The sequence below is a fragment of the Grus americana genome, unplaced genomic scaffold, assembly GCF_028858705.1.
Source record: "Grus americana isolate bGruAme1 unplaced genomic scaffold, bGruAme1.mat scaffold_69, whole genome shotgun sequence".
Lineage (NCBI taxonomy): Eukaryota > Metazoa > Chordata > Aves > Gruiformes > Gruidae > Grus > Grus americana.
In genome coordinates this window covers 148,011-159,153 of record NW_026561907.1, presented here as the reverse complement: position 1 = coordinate 159,153, position 11,143 = coordinate 148,011, and positions in this window count along the sequence as shown.

Below are 11,143 nucleotides of genomic sequence, written 5' to 3'. Positions count from 1 at the left end.
GAAGGGTCCAAGGATGATGCTGTGAACAATTCACATCCTTGGTAGGTGAGGCGTGAAATGGGTCCCTGAACAGATGATGTAGCTTTAGCACTGGGAAAGCATCACAACACATCCGTGCAATGGCTCGCTCAGGTGGGGCCAAGAGCATGGAAGGAGGTTTCCTCTCTGCAGGCTGTGCTGCGGGAAGCCCTGCGAGGAGCCGGGTACAGGATCGCTCTGGCTCCATCCCCCCGCAGTGGTTTTACAGGCCCCGGCAGGACTCGTATTCAGTGGAAGCACGTGAATTGAGGGGAGGGGGCAGAGAGAGAGTAACTCCCTGCGAGTGGCCAAATGTCATAAACACACTCACTAACCACTTTTCAGAATACACACGTAATCATAGGTGGTATTTATATTTTTACCACCCCAGTGAGACTTTGGCAACTAAATCGGATTTTCCCACCCTGACCCAAATAAACGTTCAGGAGTGGAAAGAACAGATTGCCTTTGCCGGAAACAACCATGTGCTCATTCCAGGGGGATGGCAGCTGAGCGATCCTCATTTCTCTGGACCACTTAGACCTTGCAAAGCTCCCCCCTCTTCTCCCCGAGCTCTGGAGAACCCACTCACATTGGGCCTGATCCAAGCTCCACCAAAGTTGGTGGAAAGTCTCCATCTGGCTCACACAGATTTGTACCAATCCCTTGGCCTTTAAAATGGAGCCAAAAAGGTTGGGTGGGTAGAGTCCAAACATCTCCATCCCTCCTCAGAAAAATCTTTACCCACATTTCAGACCTGATCCCTGAAATGTCCCTCCATTAGGAATGGACACGGGGGAGCGATCCCCAGGAAAGGGCCGCCCTCCCCTACCCCCAGTAGGGTACCTTTAAGGCCACAGGCTCCCCAACTGCCAGGATAGCCCTTGATGGCTATTTGCATAGCCATCACAGTGGCCTCCTGATGTCACAAGCTACCTCACCACATTCTGTTCCGGACCCTATAAATACTGGCCCCCCAGCACTTGTCCCACATTCGCTGAGCTTTCGAGTCCTCAGACTCTCCACTAGTTGGAAGAATGAAGACTCAAAGAGGCGAAGCGAGCGGGCGCTCACCTCTGTGTGGTCGCCCACAGGAGGAGCTGCAGGAGGAGCGGAGGAAGAGGCTGCGTCAGAGGGGAGGCACCATCAGCTACGTGGAAGAGGACCGCGTAGCTGATGGTGCAGAGCCAATGGAGGTGGATCCACCTGAAGACGAGGAGGAGCCGATGGAGGTGGATCCACCTCCAGGATGGCTCCCCTGGCACCACAACATCGTGCCAGGGCTCCCCTCCACACCACCATCGACGCGGTGCCGTAGGGTCATCCGGCCAGTGCCCTACCGCCGGCCCTGCCTCCGCGCTCGGCGCTAGCCGGGAGGCTGACCCTCCGCGCCTGGCCGGCCTGCAGGCTTCCTTCCCGTCCCCCGTCCTCTGCCCTACCCCTCACCCCTTCTGAAGGGGTGTCATCTCTTCTGCACTGAGCCCCGAGAAAAGGGGACAAGACAACATGGCGTCACAGCTTCAGCCGCTGCGCCAGGAGAAGTCCCTCAGCGGGCCACCGAGGTCCCTGGGGCCTGGAGATGGGGTCTCTTCAGCCTGGAGACGAGAAGGCTGCCCGACGGGAGGCTGCAGAGGAAGCCAGATGCTCCACGGCGGCACACGAAGAACAGCAGTGTGTCAAGCACAATTTTTGGGAGGATATAAAGCTTGTGAAATAATTCAACCTGTGATGGACTGTGACTGCTGTGTTGCTGCAGCTGGTGTAGGCTGCTGTTCTTGATTTTGGTTCTCTTCCTCATCTTTAATTTAAAAGGGCTTGTTGAATTTGAAAATAGCCCACTAGCAGCCTGCTAGTACTGTTGGTTCCTAATGTCTTAACAGTTGTTACGATGGATTTGGGGGTTTGGTTTTGGGTTTTGCATGTTTTCAGTTATTAGGAACCTGAAAAGAACCTTTATTTCTAGCAGCGATGACTCCAAACCTGAAGTTAGGTTGACATAAAGCTCATCAAGGATAAAATACTAATACCTACTTTTCTGAAATTCTTTCAAAATCCAGTGTGAGAATTTTACATTCATACAGTTACAGTGTTATAAGGGTTTTCCAGTCCCTCGTAGAAGCCGCTATCCTAGGCTACAGTTGGGGAAAGGGTTAAAAATGGCCTAGCTGCAGGGGGTAAAGGAGATTCCTTTACGTGAATTGCAGAGGGTAGAACAAGGGCCTCATCTTCAGGGGATATTGCAGTGAGGAAGTTAGGAAATTGCTAGGTTGGAGTCCTGGAGGTTGGCCAAAGCAGAGGAGGCCTGCTCTTTACCTGCCCTGACGAGAGAGGGAGTATTACACGGCTGTTTCCCCTGTGTGGGGAGAATGGGACCAGATAGGAATCCCATGCGGTGCAGGGGCTTGCCAACACAATTTCTGTCACATTTTTTAAGCTGTGACCTAATTTGTGGAGGTGAAACCAACTTTTTAAAGCTGGCTTCCTAAGGAAGCAGATTGCGGGGGGGGGGGGGGGGGGGGGGGTTGTTGTTCATGTCTGCTTCTGTGTGTAGAGAAGCCACACAGGTTTTTTCAGAGAGTCAGGGTGCTAATAGTGTGTGCTCCAAAGTTACTGCCCACTGTGGAAATGGTACAGTAGAGCCCTTAGATATGTTTCAGCTATGAGAGCTACAGTCATGAAACGCATCTTTTGGAAAATTTGTTTCATCAACATGGATGCCATTGGAACTAGCTGCTCGTACCAGAGAGCCTCTGTAGGATTCACCTGCAGTGAATAAGCTAGGTGAACCTCCAAAATGTAGCTGCTTGGTTTTGTTTGGGGGTTTTTGTTCGTTTATTTGCGTGGTAATAGGCCTAGAGCTTTATGAACATGTAGAAACGCATGCAGTCATCTATGTGGCAGCAATTAGAAATCGTTTCACACGGGATGGTGACCATACACCTCTGTCGCATCCTGCCTTTTCTGCTTGCAGCAGCTGAAAGCTCCCAGCGTGGTCTCTTCCATGGGGTGCAGACCTTCAGGAGCAAACTGCTCCAGCGTGGGTCCCCCACGGGGTCACAAGTCCTGCCAGCAAACCTGCTCTGGCATAGGCTCCTCTGTTTCCACAGGTCCTGCCAGGAACTTGCTCCAGCATGGGCTTCCCACGGGGCCACAGCCTCCTTTGGGTGCCTCCACCTGCTCCAGCGTGGGGTCTTCCACGGGCTGCAGGTGGAATCTCTACACCCCCTCATCCTTCCTCCATGGGCTGCAGGGGGACAGCCTGCTTCACCATGGTCTTCACCACGGGCTGCAGGGGGATCTCTGCTCCGGTGCCTGCAGCACCTCCTGCCCCTCCTTCTGCACTGACCTTGGTGTCTGAAAAGTTTCTTAAGTCTTCTCACTCCTCTCTCCGGCTGCAAAAGCTCCCTCTAACTGTTTTTTTCCTTCTTAACTATGTTATCACAGAGGCGCTGATTGGCTTGGCCTTGGCCAGCGGCAGGTCCGTCTTGGAGCCGGCTGGCATTGGCTCTATCAGACACAGGGGGAAGCTTCTAGCAGCTTCTCACAGAACCCACCCCTGTAGACCCCCACCGCTACCAAAACCTTGCCATGCAAACCCAACACAGGACCCTTGGAATATCTCTATCCTTTTCTATTTGGATTTGCACCTCCTCCATAAAGCAAACACCATTTCTGGCTGTGTTAGACTGTCAGGCAGGCTATACTTACATCAGGCAGAATATAGTCATGAAAAAAAGAAAGGAGGTTCATGATTAATGCAGAAACATTGCTTCCCCACCACAGGATGAGCCATGTCCTAAAGGCTCTCCTTCAAGCAAAGCTGCTGCTGACAAGAAAATCATTGACCTTCCTTACACTACAGAGGAAGGCTTCTGAAAGACAGCTTTTATTAATGGTATCTGCACGTGCATGTCTGCGTGCCTCTCTGTGCGGACGTATAGAGACAGCTTTTTTCACAGCAGAATGTTGTGCAGCGGGTAGCAGCTCCCATGCTTGCTGAGCTCACCTCGGCGTTAGCAATGAGCGGTGTTAAATTATATCCTCACCGCTACCGTCAGCAGTTGGCTCTTCCCGAGGAGGACCCACACCTTGGCTGCTGATACCTGGCTGGCTGTGTGAGGGCTCCTGCTCTGCTCTGCTCCCTCCCGTGCTGTCACTGAAATTTGGGAATGAAAGAAAACTCCTTAACACCAATTTAGCATTAAGAAGCAGGCATTTCCTTTATTGCAGCGCTGGGTGTCAGGAGGATAGTTCCTCTAATCAGGCACCCCTAACGCTGGTTCTCTTGTCATATTTATACACAAATGTTACAAAGATTACAAAGTGGTACGCTCCCCGTTACAATAATTGGTTCATATTTCTTCGCCTAGTATGCAAACTAGAACGCATGCTCAGTTCCTTTCTCCGCCTCTATCTTTTGAGTAGGTGGGATAATTTGGGTAGGGGGCTTATGAGTCGGTGGTCGTGGGGACCCTGGCCCAAATTACCTTTCCCCTAGTCTCTCAATATTTCGGTGTTGGTAATTGTTTGCTATACGCCTCACCAAGATAAGGATGTTGCCGGAGGCAATTAATGTCCTCCCTTTCTGCAAAGTATGTACATAAGGACCTTGAAGTGTCTTGTAGCTCCTCCTTTTTCTCATGATGTGTAGCAGGTGCTCATTCTAAGAATCGTTAGCCTTCTACCTAAAGTAATAATGAAGAGTTTCTTATCACCTATAATACAAGTAGGCCTTCATTACAGGCCTTTCTTCTTGGCTACGTTTTCTTATTATGTATAATATAAGCAGGCCTTCGTTACAGGCCTTTCTTTTTGGCTGCAATGCTGACACAATCACGGGCAAGTAAATACAGGTAAATTGAGGCCGTTTCCTTTCTGAGGCTCTTAGGCCAACATTTTACTGCACCCCTAGAGATTTTAACTCACATCATCCCCCTCCATCCCATACCCCTTTGGAAACATTTAAATATGGTGGGGTTTTTTTCTGATATAAGCCATGCCAAAGCTTAGTTCCTTTAGGAAGACAAACTGGTAGTGGAAACATTGACAACTATCCGGGCAAATACTGTATTGCCTAAAAACCTTTATTTAGATTGCTCCATTGCAGGGGGAGTTGCTTGGTTGTTGGATTTTTTTTTTATTTTCTTTTTGGATGGTGCTAAAGATGCCATAAAATTAGCTACAGTATTATTCCGGTGATTTGTACACTTCATATTCATGCGCCTTCAAAATTAAAGGCAACCATGATAAAATGAAGCAAATAAAGAGTCTTGAGGAGGACCTAACCCCTTTCCTCCATACTCCCAGCAGCCACCGAAGCCAGCGGGGGGTCCCAGAAGGGCAGGAGCTGCAGGGCTCGGGCTGAGCGGCACAGAGGATCCTTAGGAAGGCTTTGTTGCTCTGCCACGGGGATATTAGTGTTTCTGGCTAGCTGACAGCATGTGCAGCGAGGGTAAATATCTGGCTCCAGCAAAGAGATGCAGACGAGGGAGGGCAAGTTATGCACGAGAGAAACAGGGTCCTTGCGATAGCGCCCAGCTGGGCAAGGGCTGTCTCAAGGGCTGTCTCCAGCAGATGTGAGCAGAACCGGGTGCGAGGGCCCGCAGCACCCTCAGGGAGAAGCGGGCACGGGCAGAGGGAGATGCAGCCATCGGTGGGAGGATGGTGGTTTTGCAGTGGAGCAGGGCGCTTGCCCCAGTGCCTCTGCAGCCTCTTGGCTGGCTCATCCCAGGGCCTTGGGAGGTGGTGAGAAAGGCTTGAAAATGCACCACTGGGGGCACCTTAGGGGTCTGAGGAAAGAGCCCAGAAGCAGTATTGAAGATATTTGCAGTACCACTTTGGATCGTGGTGTGGTTTGCATCCAAACAGCAGTCATTTTGCAGGGGACCGCGGGGAAAAAGTGGGTAAAGAGCACCCAGGCCTCTGCTGTCCAGCTCTTTCTGAGCAGACCAGCTGTTCACGCTAGTTCAGGCTTAATTCGTGCTCTGGGTTCATTGCCACAATCTTTCAAAACTCCGGTCTAACCCCGTATGTCGGCACCGGGATTGAACTTCTTGACTCTCTGACTGACGAGTCAGCCGAATCTTCCTCTGCCCTGTGGCGAGCAAAGCCGCGCCCAGGCTCCCGGCTTCGCAGCTGGCACAGGGCGGAGGAGGGAAGAACGGGGAGAGGAGATCGTCCTCGGACTCGAAGGGGTTTAAACCCCCCTGCGGGCCGGGGGTGTGTGTGTCTGTGCGTGGGGAGCACGCAGCAGTCTAACTTCGAAGTTACCCCCGGCTCTCCTTCCACCCTGGCTCCCCCACGTTGCTCGGAGCCCGCCGCCCCCCGGCAGGCGATGCCCCCCGGCCGCGGGGACAGCGCCGGCCGCTCGCCCGCCGCCGCCCAGACAACAGGGAGGCGAGCGGGGCGGTTGCTGCCGCCGGGCCCGGCTCGGCCCGCCCGCCCCCGCCGGCCAGGAGCCGCCCTTGCCCCGGGGAGGCGCGGGGCGGCGAGAGCGCTGGCGGTGCCCCGTCCCCGCCGGGAGAGCACCTGGCCGGTTCCCCGGGGGCAAGCGCGGGCGTGCGGGGAGCACGCCTGACGGCGCCGCTCCGCCTCGCCCCCTCAGCCCGCGCCCGCGCCGCCCTCCCGCCTGCCGCCTTCGCTCACGACCGCGCCGCCATCTTGCGTCTCACAAACTACTGCACTTCTTTTGGGGCGGGGGGTGAGCCGGGAACTCCCGACGCCGCCGCCCGCAGCGTCCACTCGCATCCTCCCTGCGCGTCGCTGCCCCGGGGCGGGTGCGCGGGGAGGCCGGGCAGCGGCGGCCGGTGCCTCAGCTGCCGTGGCCAGGGAGCGGGGGCCGAGCCGCTCCGCCGCCCCGCCCGTCAGGCGGCGGACACCAGCCAGAGGGCGGCCCGGCCCCGCCGAGGCAGCGGGTGGCTGCCCCGGCTCCGCAGCGCCTCAGCCCGGGGGCCAGTCGAAGCTGTATATATATATATATACACACACACACACACACACACGTACATATGTAAAAAAAAAAAGAAACACTTCTTTTCCCCAAAACCTTGATTGCCTTTTTATTATATTTAATAAAAAAGCCTACAAAAAGTGCGTGACCTGCAGTCAGGCTGATGCAGAGCCACCTACTGGGAGCAGAGTCTCGTAAGCAGCAATGAAAACAACTTTCTGGATCCCACCGGAATGGGCAGGATTTCTTGCGATAAAGAGGGATTTATTAGCAGCACCTCCCAGCTTCCCAAGCTGCTAGCAAATTCCTCACGGTTTAATTTGGAATAGAAAATACGGCCATCTACAACATCCTTACTTGGGATTATATGATCTAAAAAGAAACGCGCATTTTCGGACAGAAGTAAACCTAACAGCACGTTCAAACCAGGCCACCTCTATTAACAATGAATTTTGCTTATTTTACTAGTTTATATACAGTTCATGAAGCCTATGAGATTAAAAAGAAAAAAAAGATACCCGTGCACATGTTTCTTCCGGTGATGTGGCGGTAACAAACAAAGCAGGTAGGTCTAGCGTATAAACTGGAAACTTTTCCAGGGCATGTATTACCGCAGGTGCCAAATGAGAAGCTTGCCCACATCCTGGCTCTCCAACTAGTAAGAACCGTGGCCTGCAAGATGTTGGCTGGTAATAAGCATTTCTAGAACAATTAGAAAATAGTAAGTTTCAAAATGAAGTGATGACTAGGCACACAGATGTTAAAGGTTTTTCCCTAACCTCGTTTTTTTGGTAAATACTCTCCATGTTCCAGTAAATAATAAGCTGGTCTGTGATCAGGAAGACTATCAAAGCTCATTTTCTTACAAACTTGTACCATAGCTCCCCAAAGAAATCCTGCCAATCCCCAGCATCTCTGCTATTCGTTTGGCTGGCTTAAGTAATGGCTCTTAAATCACACACGGGGACTTGTCCAGCTAAATACACACACGACAACTGGTCAGTAACCTGATATGGAGGAGAAATACAACTCGCTCTCGCTCTCTCTCTCAACACACACCAATCGGGATCTGTACACCCCAATTTTCAGTAGGTCTTGAGTTTAAGTAACTACGCGATCTCTACATCTGTCAAGTTCAGCTGAAATTTGGCCGTAGTTACTGGAGATAGCGGGAAGGAAGGAGCAGAACAACGTTTCTAGGAAAAAATTAAGGTGGGCGCTGAAACACAGCTGTATCTGAAGTATGCAATTGGATTAGTTAAATTACAGCAGTACGCTACATACGTACAAGATTGTATTCAGTCATTCTAATTGTTTCATCGTTGAATTGTGTATTAATTTCCTAGTAATCTTGCTTTCCTAGCATGAAACACATTTGTGAAGAGCGTTTGTTTTTTCCAGCACAATACCACTGTACCTTTACTGGCTGAAGTCAAAGGTCTTAGAGACCTAACCAAACTCAGCTGGTCACATTTTCTGGACAGCATAGCGATAGAAACGGAGAAAAATAACTGACCCAACAGTGATGACAACAATCTTATTTTTTCAACTGTTGGCTTATACAACTTCCACATTAAAATGTCAAAAGCTTAATATCAACATTTACCTGCTAAAATTGAGGAATTTTTCCTTTTCTCTACTGGGCATTTGATGAGTTGGCTTATCTTCAAAGATTGATGGCGATTCCTCATCACTGTCAACTGCATAATTTCTTAAAACATGATTTACACTGTCTGAAAGACAAGAGAGGTTTGTTAACTTTCCTGAATACTCCGTATCTCACTCTCGCATTAACACAGCTTCAAATCAGTGCTGGAAATCCCTTTTCTTCTACTTCTTCATTTGAGGGCACACACCGAATGCTGTTTTCTGAAGAGTTCGTCCTACCACAGACCTAAGGAGACTGCACAAGTCTCTACAAAGCTGTCCTAAGTGCTTGGGAGGTGGTTTGGTTTTTTTCTCCTTAGAAGAAAGATGATTAGGAACAACTTTGGTGGTTCCGAGACACCTGAAAAACCCAACAAGGCCACTTCTTTCTGGGGCAGGTTCCCGCACTGGAAGCGAGGGAATTAAGCGAGTGCGATGGCCACAAACTTCCATTTGTGTAGGACTAGTGAGTCAGAATATACAGACCAACACACCTGCTAAGTAAGGCTCCTCACAGATCACCGAATGAGTAGATAATGGAAGGCAGACAACAGAGAAGGGATGCAATTACCAATCCCCTAGCCTCTCTGCTTTTGTTTTGTTGGTGGATTTCTGCCTCTGTTTTACCAATGCTAACCTATCTCCTGGCTCTACTGGGAGTCATCCTGGTAGGACAGTCTCCAGAGATTAGCATAACTAACTATTAACAGATTTCCATTAATCAAGAGTGGAGTGAGTTTATCAATTTCTTTGCTCTCACCAACTGACAGAGTAACCTGATCAGGGCTGATGCAGTCAGGGGTGTGAGCTCACGTATGCTAAGCCAAGTCCCAAAGTACACACTACTAAACCATTCTCATCTCCTGTACAAGTGTACAGTGTGATCCACAAACATTTAAGTTAAGAGACTATGGCTAAAAAAAAAATCACGATAGCTAAAACAGTATTTAGCTTAAACCGCTTATGCTTGCATTGTGGTCCTGACATTCTTCAGACAGGAATTAGAAGCATTCATGTAAAAATACCTTTTTCCCCTCTATTTAAATATTTTGAAAGAGGTGCCTCATACTTTAAACCTCAGATCCATCTCTACAAATGATAAATATGATGTTAGCTACTGTCAGAAACAGGGTGCTGTATTAGAGAACGCATAGTTCTCTACGGCCTATTGTGAGTCATTCATAGCTCCCATCCAGCACTTCAGTTTAGAATCCAGACTAAAACCTATCCACCATGTTCCTGAAATAAAAGCATGCACATGCATATTCTGAAATTCTGCTGTCATTATGGCCAAGAGGTTTGTGTATGTTGATTGCACAAATGAGAATTTTTTGCTTTGACAGAATTTTAAAGTAGTGAATGTTATTGTTATACCTGGCTGTCGGTCCTTCTGTAGTGCAAACTCTGCGTGGGGAAATACTCTCTGCAAGGCTTGTAAAATTCTTGCTAAGGTGTTTTCAAGCAGTGGTTTTGAAACAGATGATAGCGCTCGCCCAGGTGAAGCCACAGCCCTCTGTGAAGCTGGAACAGTCTTCTGCATAGCCATGACAAAATCCTTTGCTGTTATTTTGATAGAAGCAACATCTAACTGCAGTTTCTCGCTACTTTTGTATAGCTGAGGATAGCGGCGGCGCAAAGCACAGAGGGCAGCTTCAGCACATAAGGATTTAATATCAGCACCACAGCACCCTAACAAAGAAAACAAGAATCAAAGGTTACATCAGTCTCAGGCAACACAGAAGTCAAGGCCAAGGTTCCCCAAGCGCAACACTGAAAGACTTTGTATGCGGCCAAAAATTAACAGTTTAAGAGAGAATGTAAAGAGTTACTGCACTGCAGAGAAGTTTTGTTACGTGGCTCGCAGCCTGATATCCTGCGCTTCTTAAGCAGCCCCCTAATCAAAACTTTGCTCCCAGGGAAGATGCCCAAAACCCATTCAACGTTCTGAGAGACAGAAAGAAAATTAAAAGAAAAGAAGCATCTAACTTTCTTTGCTCCCACGGCGTGCCAGCCGCCTCACTCTGCAGCAAGGTGCAAGAGCTCGAGTACTGCCTGCTACAAGCTCAGATTCCTTCGGACTCAGTCCCATGCAGTAACTCACTGTATTTTCAAACTTACCAACGCATTTTTCAGCTAGCTCTTCAAGAAACATGTCCGATGGCTTTGGGGTCCAATCTCGTGTGTGAATCTTGAAAATCTCTTTTCTAGCCTGGAAATAAAATGGTCGCATTTTAGTTTGTCCAAAGTTTTCTCTTCAAAATCCCCAAACCAACACAAAACCCCCCACACCCTCACATTAATACAAATACTTGGTTTATCTGCTAAACTTTTAAGTATTTTACAGTTCGATTAACACGCTCTCTGCTTTTGCAGAGTAATTGCTACAATTACTACAAAGACGAACAATAATTATGACTCAAACTACTGTCACTGATCCAGAAAATGTCAAACGTTGCCTATCTTCATCTCCGATCTTAGCAAGATCTTTTATTTAAGTATTCCCTGGTACACAGTTTAATTACGGCAGAT